The sequence below is a fragment of the Nothobranchius furzeri genome, chromosome 1 (genome assembly GCF_043380555.1).
Source record: "Nothobranchius furzeri strain GRZ-AD chromosome 1, NfurGRZ-RIMD1, whole genome shotgun sequence".
In the NCBI taxonomy this organism is placed as follows: Eukaryota; Metazoa; Chordata; class Actinopteri; order Cyprinodontiformes; family Nothobranchiidae; genus Nothobranchius; species Nothobranchius furzeri.
In genome coordinates, this window is record NC_091741.1 from 40518596 (window position 1) to 40531011 (window position 12416).

At 43.1% G+C, this 12416-nt stretch overlaps 1 protein-coding gene across 4 annotated transcripts in view; it reads right to left on the reverse strand.

Moving 5' to 3' along the window:
- syt1a (synaptotagmin Ia) overlaps positions 1–12416 on the reverse strand; it is a 296089-nt gene that overhangs the window by 226152 nt on the left and 57521 nt on the right. For 2 of the 4 annotated variants that reach the window (XM_070547869.1, XM_070547861.1), the window contains exon 1: positions 2536–3081. The exons of the other annotated variants lie outside the window; for them this stretch is intronic. The gene's annotated coding sequence lies outside the window, so the exon portion shown is untranslated. Of the gene's footprint in view, positions 1–2535; positions 3082–12416 lie in introns of those variants that run through there. 4 annotated transcript variants of the gene reach the window in all.

Genomic DNA, 12416 nt, shown 5'->3' on the forward strand with positions numbered 1-12416 from the left:
CTTGTTCTCAAGGTCTATCCAGTATGAGTTAGCCTTCGGCTGCCTTTTCAAAAAATCCTTATGTTCTGCAAAACAATCAATCTCCCTTCGTCCTTCTTCACTTACCGCTCGACGTTCTGTACTGCAATATTTTGGATGCGTTCCACGAGGTGGAGTTGTTTGTTCGAATTCTCTTTCCTCACTTCCTTTTGCATGCTTTTCTTTGCCAGGTGCTTCATCTGATTGCTGTGATGTTGTTAATTTTAAAATTGCATTGTCAACATCTAAACCCTTAGGACCTTTGTCGAATGTGTCGCGCAAATCAAAATCTCCCGTAATTGTAACGGTTCCCAAGAGGGGATACAGGCCCTCTTCTGCTGGGGCCTTCACTTCCTTCTGGGGTTTGTCCAATTTGTCTTTCATTTTGAGAATGGCATGTTTAAAGTTCTGTCTGTAAACCTTTCCTTCATTCCTGAATAAGTCCAGGATCTGAATTTCTTTTTCTCTTTTCTGCTGTCTTTTCTTGGATCCATCTGCTTTATGATCCTGAATTCTCAATTCCAAATTATCACACGCCACTACGTCAAAAGTGCCTTCAGATGGCCACGGATTGCATAGTTTTCTCGTCCGTTTTGACCACTTCTCTGACATGTGCTTTATCTCTTTTGCTAAAGCCGGATTCTTCGCTGCCAAAATTCCTGCTGGCGTGACAGACATTTTGAAGTTTCAGTGACACTATTATTCCTTTGATTAGTTGACTAGTTTGTTTATTTATAATCTCCTGAAAATAACACAAGAATTGAAAGTTGAAACAGATACTGGTGACATATGATGCTGTGGTCTTGAGTAATCTGTTGTTGCTCTGTTTACACAAATGTTGAACAATTTATCTTCTTATTGTAAATGCCTTAAAATCAAATCTCTTCTGATGTAACACTAAAGTAAAGTTAGTTCAAAAAGCTTTATTTATTGTTGAAAGAAAACTTAATGCCTGATGTATTTATTTCTCCAGCAGTTAAGCTGCAAGATGAGTCTGACTCAAATCTTCTGTCCTGCTGGAGTCAGGCTTGTGTGACAGGCTAAAATAGCCGTATCCTTGGTCCGAGCTGTGTGTGAGCAATGTTCAGCCCACAGGGTAGGGTTTCTCTACGCCTACGGTTCACCAACCAATCCACACACAGAGGTGGAGTCAGAGGCGGGATCGCCTCTGTACTTCTGTGTCTGTGTGTGTGAGGAGATTAACGCACACACAGCTGGTGGGTGGAGCTTACACTTCTATTCTGATTCTCTGCCCAGTCTAAGCTGAGAGTCTGACCGCTAAGGATGTCTGTACAGAGAAACGAACAAGTCCTGGTGACATCAACCGCACCCAGTCTTCAGAATTTAGCAACTCTCATACAGCTTTATAACATTACAACACAGGAAAAAGTCAACCACAATTGAGACCGAATCAGCAGAAGAAAAATCAGTTTCTCTCTAATTTATCCAAGCAATAGTTTAAACAAGATCAGAGTATTTGAACTTTCACGAGTAAAACAACCACACACAACAAAGCTTTCACACTTGCATAGAGATAAAAAACACACTTCAAAGCGATTTGACACTGGAACAACGTTTCATGCCAAACAGCAACACACATACACATTATTATTTTTACTCATAATCTATATTTCTCATATTTCACATAACCCAGCTGGTAAAAATAGTTATCATGCTTGTGCACTTCAGCATATATTTTTTATTTATATATATGTCACTCTAAAAACTTATTATTATTATTTTAACTTCTGGTTTTCTGTTCAAAGGCTAATCAGAACAAGATCACAGACTTTGAAATTTGTATAACATTAAACATCAAAATGTAGCACTGCAGTGAATAATATTGATTTGTTTTACACCGTTTTTTAAAGCTTCTCCTAGTTTTTCCTCCTTTTTTCCTCCTAACCTCTGGCGCCTCACCCACAGCTGTTCTCACTCACACACACGCTTGTCTTCACAAACACACACACACACACTTGTCTCAGCGCACACACACACACACACACACAAAAAAACTCAATAGACAGTTTCCCCGAGCACCCGGGTCTGTCGTTTCCCTTGCAGCCTCTCCGCTGCTCCTATGAGTTCAACACATGCCTTTTGCCAACAACACATGAAATTTACCAATCCTCGAGGATTCAACCAAATTACTGGCAAGCTTATCTGTCACAACTTCAGCGCTTTTTCTCAGATCCCAATCTTATCCCGGCCTCACCGGGGCATATGGATCTCACTTGTCGACCTTTTACTTGTCCTTCCTGGACTCTTTTTTTTTTTATCAGCTGTCAAATTCTATTCCAATTCTCGCTGTCCCAGCTTTTAATTTGTCACTTTAAACTTTGTCCGTCATCAAAATGACTCAGCTGACTTCACACATGTGTGAATAATTTCACCGCTGCTCTGGACAAGCGCCTTCTCTTGTTGTTATTCTAAATTATGAGTAGGGCATGTTTTTTCTCCCAGACCATTTCTCAGTCCACGAAAATAACTCCAAAATTGAACAAAAGTTGTTCTTACCTATAAGGGCCCCGGAGTCAGGTTTCAGTGGATTGAGAAATGATCCGAAGAGCACACCTCCACTCCCCGCTTCGTGGTCACCAAATGTGGTTCTTTTTCCTTATCAAAAACAAGAGAGAGACAGTTTATCCAATCTCAGCGTGGGGCTTTATTTGTACAATTCAGCAATACATCACCAACACTTCATGGGGACAGCCTTCAGCCTCGAACTAAATGCCTCGGCTGGAAACCTGCTGCAAAAGCCCTTTCTCCTACACCACGCAGCATCGGTTATACTCTTCTGGCCCCCACCCTCATGATTTCGGGAAATGATGGGATGGCTGTTTTATTACCCAATATGGTCAAAGTAAGCCAATACTTACTGGAAGTTACATAAGCTGGACTGAACAACATGTTGTTGAGCACGTACGCAGCAGCTGGACAATCAAGATGTTAAAAGTGCACGTACACAGGATGCTGGGCTGATCAACATCTTGTCAAAATGCACGTACACAGAACACTGCTTTTTGGCTCCTACAACTTTTTATGCCTGTCATCAACTAGTCGCTGTCACGTGATAATGACTGACAAGATGCAGCCCTCCAGCAGGTGATGAGCCCCTGCGTCGGGAGGCGGAGGCGACGCGCTGTGCCAGAGCGTCGGTACTGACACCGGCGGTAAAACGGACATTTAACCAAACTGTGACCTTTTCCCTCTTGCAATGTTACCTTCCCCTCACCCCCATCCTAATCTTAACCAGTTTGCGCATGCAAAGCTCTGATCGTTGACGCGCTGCTCCAGACATCTGCGTCCTGAGCACCGCCAAATCAGGTGTCACCACCTCAAAAACAAATTAAACACACAATCGTTCATGTCGGCTCATTTCCTTTAATGTTTTCTGTCTGTTATTTGTGCCTCATGCGTTTCGCTGCTGCGGAGCGAGGCGCATCACCTGTTTTGTCCTCCGGTAACGCAACCCCAAAATTCCACTATCTCCGCTCCGGCACGAACTCCGCAGCAAAAACGGTCCCGTTGTAGTTGGCCGGCGAACAGCGGCACTCCGCTGTTTTTGCGGTCGGTAGATCTTTTAGAACTGCAGTTCAAAGGTAACTCATAAGGTGAATATATACGAACCCAGGTAGCAGTTTTTCTTTAGGATTGAGAGGAGATGCAGGAAGATAATAAACAGGCAGGACAGAAAAATAGTCAAATAAAAACAAGTTAGTTTTTGTACCTGCTGGTTGCAACAAACAGACACCATTGAAGGTAATCAGAAGTGAGGAACAGAAAACTAAATAATTATTTTAATGTTTAGAGCAGCAGGAACTCCGAGAGGCTGCAGGCGCATCAGTGAGTTTGCGGCCGCTGCGCAGGCGGAGGGGGGAGAGGGCTGAAGCAGAAACTACCGTTGTTAAAAAAAATGTGTTTAACTTTGAAAATGTGGGCGCAATTTTAATTGTCAAAAACTCCAGCGAACCTACACCCCCCCCCCCCCCCCCCCGGTGTATGACGTCATCAACGACTAGTCGAAGTCGACTCGATTTTCATTACTTGACTGTCGACTTTTAAAAAAAATTAAGTCATGCAACCCCTACTCCTAACCATGACCCTTGTCATGGGTCATGACAAAATACGCAGAAATCAAATTAAAATGATTGCCAACTTCATAATTAGTTTGAACTGTTTCAAGGAGACAAAACTGCTGGTTTTAAAAGAATAAATGTTAAGAGACAAAACTTTGTTACTTCGTCAGCTGGTGAGAGCGGAGAGCTTGTTAATCTGGCGACGGTAAAACCTTTACTGACTGATGTTCCTGTAAAACAATGTTTTCTTTCCTTCATCTTCCACAATTTAGTATAAAAATAGGGCTGCATGGTGGAACAGTTGCTGCATTATTGCAAAGAGGTTGCAGGTTCAAATCCCGACTGCAGCCTTTCTGCTTAGAGTTAGGCTTTTCTCCAGGTGCTCTGGTCTCACACATTATTTTACCTGCTGGCGTGTCCCTAGGTGTGACTGGTTGTTAGCCTCATTTGTCTCCATGTGTCCCTGACGGACGGGTAACCTCTCCCCGTGCCTCTCGCCTGTTGAACGCCGATTCACCATTTCAAATTAAAAGCTGTGTCTACTTTCTACAGAAAGGAAAGGTTTGACGTGAGGCAGGAAGCCAAACACAACACTTCTAGAATACTTGGCTTGCAAACTGAAACGTGCTGCGAGGACTCGATTCTGCAGCAGACCACTCTAACCACTTCACTATTTATGGCAGAACCATAAAACTAATTCAGAAAACTGAAAAATAATTCAAATGATGATGATTTAGTGAGGGGATTATGAGCCCATGCTGAGGATGGAACAATAAGCACGGCGGATGATGTGCCACCGACCTCTGCCTTGTCTATTCCAGAGGTTAGCAAGCTAATGAGCAGAGCCTGGCGTTCAGACAGACTTTAGCCTGAAAGTTGGAGTTTAGTGTCACCGGACACGAAACTAGGTTGCAGAACTTCAAGTAAACCTTCTGCTTATTAGCATATAGACACACTTTTTTTTTTAAAGACATGACTGAAATTGTCCCGGATAGCCAAATACTCAAAAAAAATAAACAAAACGTAGTAAAACCTCTGATGATCTACAGAAAGTTTACAGAGACACCGAGACACAAGCATCCCATTGTCCGTTTATCTTAGTCCTCTGGAAAAAACACGGAATATTCTCTGGTGTACGAGCGAAGAATGCTGTAGTACTCCCATACGATATAGAGAGTAGAGTCTCATAAGAAACACAAACACAATATCAGCATCAGGCTCATATTGGCGGTCAAATCACAGGATCTATTTAATAAGAAGCCTGGGAGGACCAATGTTTGGGGAACAATGGTGGCGCTCTTGTTTAGCAGCAGGGACACAAAGCCAATATCCTGTATGGAGATATTACCCCTGAGATGCAGGAGCCTTGATCACTCTCCCAGTCTCATAACTGGTCCCACAGAGCAGAAAGAATGGATGGATGGAGGTCCTTTCAGTCCTGCTCTCTCCCCGACACGCAGGCAGCCACATTGGAGGCCTGCTTGAATTGCACTCAGAAGAATTTGGCAGAAGTGCGGCACTGAGGCTGTTAGCAAACAGCTAGCGAAGATGAATAGTTCTCCTGCCTGCCAAACCTTTGCACAGGGGCGCCCGTGTTTTTGTCGGAGGTAAAGAGACGGTAGTCTGACGCTGTCTCGTACGCCTCTGTTTCTCAGCTGTTCACAATGTTTGCCTCGAAGATGGACATTCGGAGTTTGTGCTTCCTCAGAAACATTTAGCTTTGTGAATTAGGGTGTGACGTTTGGTTTCTCATGACGCCACTAGAATTTCATCTGATGAGCTTCGATGCAAGGAACAAACCGTTTTTATGAGATTAAGGTTCTTCAGAGAAAACAAAAATAGTAATTAAAGGTCAACACTACTCATATTTAATGCATTTGCAGCGGGCTCTAGTAGGAACGAATGCCTTGTAAAGCCTGGTTCATGCTTCTCCGTCAGCTCCGTAAGGGACAGACACGCACGGATTGACGGAAGCGTTTTGCTCTTTTACTTCTCCGTCTCCTGGAGAGTGTTGCAAAGCAATTGCCCGGCAGGACAGCAGAGGGCGTAGCGCTGTTCTGTGGTATCCTGTCATGTATCTGGTCCAAGATAGTGTTTATATTGTGTTTTTTGTGTATATAAGAGACTTTTAACACGGACATATTTGTCTCCCATTCTCCCACCTCTTCATGCGCTCCCCACCGCTAAACCCACGTTTCCTGTCATTTCCGTCCACAAATAAAACGCTTGCTGCACATCTTTTCACTCCTCCAGTCACGGGAGAATTAAACGTTCATATTTTGAGAGTTTTTTTCGCGAGGTATTCTTCAAGCTTCTCCGTGTCTGCCGCTAGTCATCCTCGGCTCTCTTTGCAATGGCGGTGCTGTAAACAACAGCGGCGTCCCGACCAATCACAAGCTTGCGTAATCCGTCTCGTTCGACGGATGTTTAAAAAAGTGGGCTCGACGCCGTACGTACTTGCGTGCCCTACGCAAGGACGGCTAATGGCGTTGCGTGTCTCCGCACTGACGCAGACGGAGAAGCATAAATCAGGCTTTAGTTGTACTGGGGGTGGGGGGTGGGGGGTGGGGGGGCAGTCTCTGGTGCGATCTCAGAATGGAGGAGAAAGTAGCTTCAGATGGCAGGATCTTATTTCCTGATATTTGGACATCTTGCCTCTTATTGCATAACAGCAACTTGACTATCACTGACTCTGTTTGGTCTGAAATGTTGATGTTTTATCTCCACAAATAACACAAGCCTGAAGGAGTTCTGCCATGTGGTGGAGCTGCTAATGCTAACGGTTAGCTACAGGCCGAGGCGTTCTCTGATGCCTGGACGCTAAACCAATGTAGCAGGTAATACATAATAGTCATGACCAATAAGATGTGATAATCCATATGAAGCATCAATCTGATTGATCTTTGAATGTTAAATCAGAAGATTCTAGGGTTCTTTGCTTGTTCAGGGACCATAAACACACTTCGTATTAATTCAGACAGAGTCAGTATATAGTTTATAAAATGAATTTAATTCTTATTCCTAAACTAATGATTCATGACAAGATATGAATAAGGAGAGGTGGTGTGGTGGATGTGAGGTGTTGGGATGGAAGCTAGATGTTGTAGCAACCGTTTTTGTATCTGAGAGAAAATGTGAAATCTGGCTGTAAAAAGAATTTGTTGTTTGTTATAAACTAGAGAGCTGTTTAACACCATCAGCAGCATCGTCTCTCCTGCCTCTCCTACAGCCTCCATCCACTCTGTTGCAGACTGTGAGAACTTTCTGTCTTTCTTTGTGGACAAAGTCAATAAGGTTAGATCTAACATCTCTCCTTCAGCCTTATCGCCACCTCTCCCGACTCCAACCAGGCCCATCATCCTAGATAGCTTTGCTCCTGTTTCTTTGCCTGAGTTAACCAAACTAGTTAACTCTATGAAGACCTCTGCATGCCCCCTCCACATCTTACCCTCATCTTTGTTTAAAAGTGCTTTTCAGTCCATCGGTCCCAGCGTGCTCTCTATAATTAATGCTTCTCTGGTTTCTGGTCAGGTCCCTGCTTACTTTAAGAACGCTGTAATCCACCCGCTTCTTAAAAAAACGAGTCTCGACACCTCTCTCCATAGCAGCTTCAGACCCGATCTCTAAACTTCCGTTCATCTCCAAGATCTTGGAAAAGGTTGTGGCTGAACAACTCACAGCTGCTCTTGATGAACATAACATCTATGATAGCTTACAGTCAGGTTTTCATAGAGCTCATTCTACTGAAACAGCTCTTCTTAGGGTCTCTAATGACCTTCTGACTCACAGTGATGCAGGGGACTGTTCTGTTCTGGTCCTGCTGGACCTGACTGCAGCCCCCCAGACTCTGGACCTCTCTCTCCCTGAGCCTGAGATCAGTGGACTCAGTGGTCTCCTTTAAAAAGCAGCTGAAGACTCACCTGCTCAAGCTGGCTTTTGTATAACCTTCTTCACCACTCTCTCTTTATTCTGCTCTCCCCACCTATTCCACCTTCCTCAGGATCCACTGATTTCCCTCTTTCCTATTCACTCTCTCTTTTTAAATATTTTTTTAATCATAATTGTCTATTTTTTGCTCATTTTAAATATATTTTTAACCATTTTCTAAATTCTTTTTATATTTTTACATGTTTTGTTTTTGTGAAGCGCCTCGTGATTTTTATTTGAGAAGCGCTATAGAAATTATTTCTTCTTCTTCTTAGTTATGGATAAAAACCTCATCAGACACCAGTATGCAGGCTTACGATACCCTGGTATGAGTTGCTCCTGGCGGTCCGGGGGGTTGCGGTCAGAGTGGTGAGGTCACCGGACGTCGAAACCACAATACTCAGAGATTGGCAGCTTCCTCTGAGTTCAGCCTCCCCAGCCATGAGATATAACTCGGAGTCTGCAGGTTAGGTGTGAAGTAGCTCTGAATCTGTGATCACTTTCAGCGTCGCAGAAAGGTTTAGACTTAAGGTCAAAGGAGTTTGTTTCAAAAGAGGCTTCTTTCCCGATTTGGCCGAATCGGGCTCAGCTGGAAACTGAATTAATCGGGAAGTAATTCTTGTTTTATTACATCAAACGCACACTGATATGTGACATAAGTGAATCATTGCAAGAACAATATTCATTTCTAATTAATTGATTGAAGCACAGATTATTCAAACATTTCATCTAAGCATCTTGTTCATTCATCACATACGATTATTCACCTATTCAGAGTGAAGAATGTTGACGTCTGGCGTTCACACAGAGGGTGTAGGACTTTGGGTGAGAATGTGTGTTTGAATGTTTTGTCTTCATGGTATATAAACACGCGCTGAGCAGAACCTTCTGGATTTAGAAGGCCAAACAGAAAGTGGATTTATGCTGCAGATGAAAGGTTATTATGTTGATCACTATATAGGAGAAAATGGACGCTTTTGGACCTTACACCAACAGCTGCCTTCCCCATCGTGAGTCAAGATGGGTGATTCTGTTAATGTGAAGTGACAGTGTGACGTAGATCTGTCAGGCTTTTCTGATCCTAGAGTTTCACCGTCTATTTTCTAGCAGAAGCTAATGCAGGAGATAGGTGTAGGAGACTATCTTCATGTTCAGCCTGCGTGAAAAACTTAGAGTGACCCATAATGATCTGACATAATCATTTAAAAAAATTTTTTTCAGTGAAGTTGGCCTTTAAATCGGATAAAGCAGGAAGTTTGAAGGATGATAGATATGCAAGTCTAGGAAAACCTATTGGCATCCCTCTCACCAGCAGCATTCCCCAACTCCTCCAGCGGAGTCTGAAGGTATTCCCAAACCAGTGATGACACATAATCTCCCTGGAATGTTCTGGGTCTATGTCGGGTTCTCCTTGCAGTAAGACGTGCCTGAGAAATCTACAGAGGGAGGAAGCCAGGAAGCATTACTCACTCCCATCCTGATAAGCCACCCCCGTGTAGGTTGAAGGTCATGGCCCAACAGAACCAACACTATCTGTCAGCAGAGATGAGACCGTCATGTTCCCAAACAAGACATCCCCCTCTCCTCAAAAACATCTTAAGATGCCGTTATTAATATGAACGTGATTTTGTGCAAAAACTGGGGAAACAGCTTTTTCTTTTCAAGCGTCCTATATATCCTTAACAATCCCCACAAAAACCATAAATGTACACATTTAAATATTCTGTGCATTAGGGATCAGTGTTCAAGCTCTTCACCTGGGAACATTCACAGCTCTCTGCCTTCAACTGAGGCTGAAATAATAATGAAATGCTTAGTTTGCCTTGTTTATTTGGTGCAAAGGATAAAGAATGGGCCTCTGCTGTCAGTTACCATTTGATCCACCGCTCTAGTCTGGCCAGAGCCGTCAGTCAACATGTCTCTGTCAACATCAACGCGTTCGATAATCAGACTGCTACAGATGCTGGAAAAATTAAATATAAAACACAAAACCCAGAGAAAAAGGGGGCCTGCTAATGATGCTGCCTGAGATGTCTTTTTGTCATCAGATTTCACGGCACGTCAGTTAACAATAAGCACGTTTCTGGCTATTTATTTAGCTGAAAAAGCCCGACTCACAATCAGAACCGACAGCAGAAAAATGACATTATTATGTGTCGGGAATACAAGAAACAGGCGTACTCAGCCAGGTCGTAGCCATTGGTTTGGTTTATAGTTAGAACAGAGAACATAAGCCGATAAAACAAGACCTGCAACATTGGTTCTAGAGATGAGTTAAACACATATTTACTCTTTAAACCACTTAAGGCTTTTCCAGCACTCAACTCTGTGCGTAGGTGGAACACAATCAATAAACAAAACTCTAAAGCCTCAACGAGAAAACAGCAAATCACATCTGACCCTCCATGATTGGTCAAAAGGGTCTAGATTTCCTTAGCAGTACTGAAGTACCCTTAGAGAGGCTTTCCTGCAACCGTGCCAGGAAATCGCCGTTACCTTGGAGTCCCAGACTGCCTCGTTGTGACTGAGCTACAACCAGGCTGAAAGGAACAAATGTGTGCACTCAGTGTTGACTAAATGAAGTAAACCTATTAGGGCTTAAGTAAAGAAAGTGAAATGTTGTTTCCCTGCAGAAATGAAATGTTTGGGTAGAGTCTGGACGAAGCAAGACACCCTTGAAGCTGGCACTCAAATTAGACACCAAAATAATATTCAGATGGTCTCTCTGCATGATGATGACACAGCGTTTGCTAAGCCCGGCCTCTCCTGTGCTTTGCCCTTGAATCTTAATGAGTTTACACAGTTTGCTCAACTTCGATTGCCGGGTTTGTTTAATCAACATCTAAATAAAAAAGAAAAGAAAAAAGCTGGGTTGAATTTAGCTGAGACATTCAGCTATTTTCATGTGGACGATGGAAGGTCACAGCACAATTTCACCTTCCTCTTTCACGTCTTTGGCTGGATATTCAAGTGGAGCTTTTAATTTGAAAGTCCCATTATGTGTGATGTCACAAAATCAGTTAGAAACAGTAAAACCAACCATACATTTTTGTGTTTGCCAAACCTGTTTAGCTCTTGATGCATCTTGAACGGGGTTGCCTCCAAATAATAAAACCAGTTGTACATCTAATGAGCGTTTCATTAAAATTCAACTCACAGTTCATAATTAATTAATAAAATAATCTTTGAATTGAATTGAATTGAAGATATTTTGCTAACAAGCAAACAGCAAAATTCCAGCGGGTCAAAAATTCCTGGTAGCGTAGCCTCCAGTAAAACGGCAAGCACTTCAGACTCTCTTTCCACTGGCAACGAGTGTAGAGGTAAATGTGTAAAATGTTTATGAATGGTAACGGTTTTGTAACCGCTTGTTACAAATCAGTCAATGCATTTTGTCCTCACAGGCTCCCATAGAAGGAAACATGGCGTTGTCCAGAGACTGGGGGTGTTTCTCAATGTCAAGGCACCTGAACTTGCGAGGCCAGGCAGCAGTAGCTCAACAGGTTGAATGGGTTGTCCAGTAATTGGAAGGTTGCAGGTTCGATCCCGGCTCCGGACAGAGAATTCTGCTTTTGTGTCCCTGGGCAAGACACTTAACACCAGCAGGCAACGTGGGCAACGTGAGGTGGCAGCCTCGCCTCTGTCAGCGTGCGCCAGGGCAGATATGGCTACATCGTAGCTCATCATCATCAGTGTGCGAATGTGTGTGTGAATGGGTGAATGATACTCTGTAGTGTAAAGGACTTTGGAGTCCTGACTCTGAGAGGCGCTATACAAGTGAGGGTCATTTATCATTTATCATTCATTTGCTTGCAAGGACACTGTCCTTCCTTGGTAAAACGGTTAAATGGAACAGACTTGCATCACGTGAGCATGGCTTCCATGGCGGTAACGTAACGTCACGTGACACAGGAGATAACGTTATATTTTATACGTATTAGTTTCAATATAAATATATAACGAGACTTTTACTTTTAAATTGTGTACATGTTTATTAAATTAAATATATAAGTGAGTTACTACCCGCTAGCCACCGAAGCTGCAACTACTAAGCAACCATAGATAACTTCTTATGATCTAAAGAAAAACATTTTAAATTAGTTGACTTACTTTTAAACTTGAAAAATGTCCCTAAGTAGCTGCCAGCTTCTGCTCCACCGTCCTTTTGAAAATACCGCGGTGTATTCTGGGTAATTTTTGACCAAGGCTAGGCTACAAGACACCTCCCGTGTATCCTCGCTCAGCTAGCTAAACGGCTAACAAACGGAGAACACACGCCTCGGTAGAACATGAACATTGGAACACATCTTGGCGGCTCCTGATGATGTATCTCCTAGGCAACCGGGGCGGGGCCAAGACATCAAGGCAAGGTTCCTTGGCATTGAGAAACAC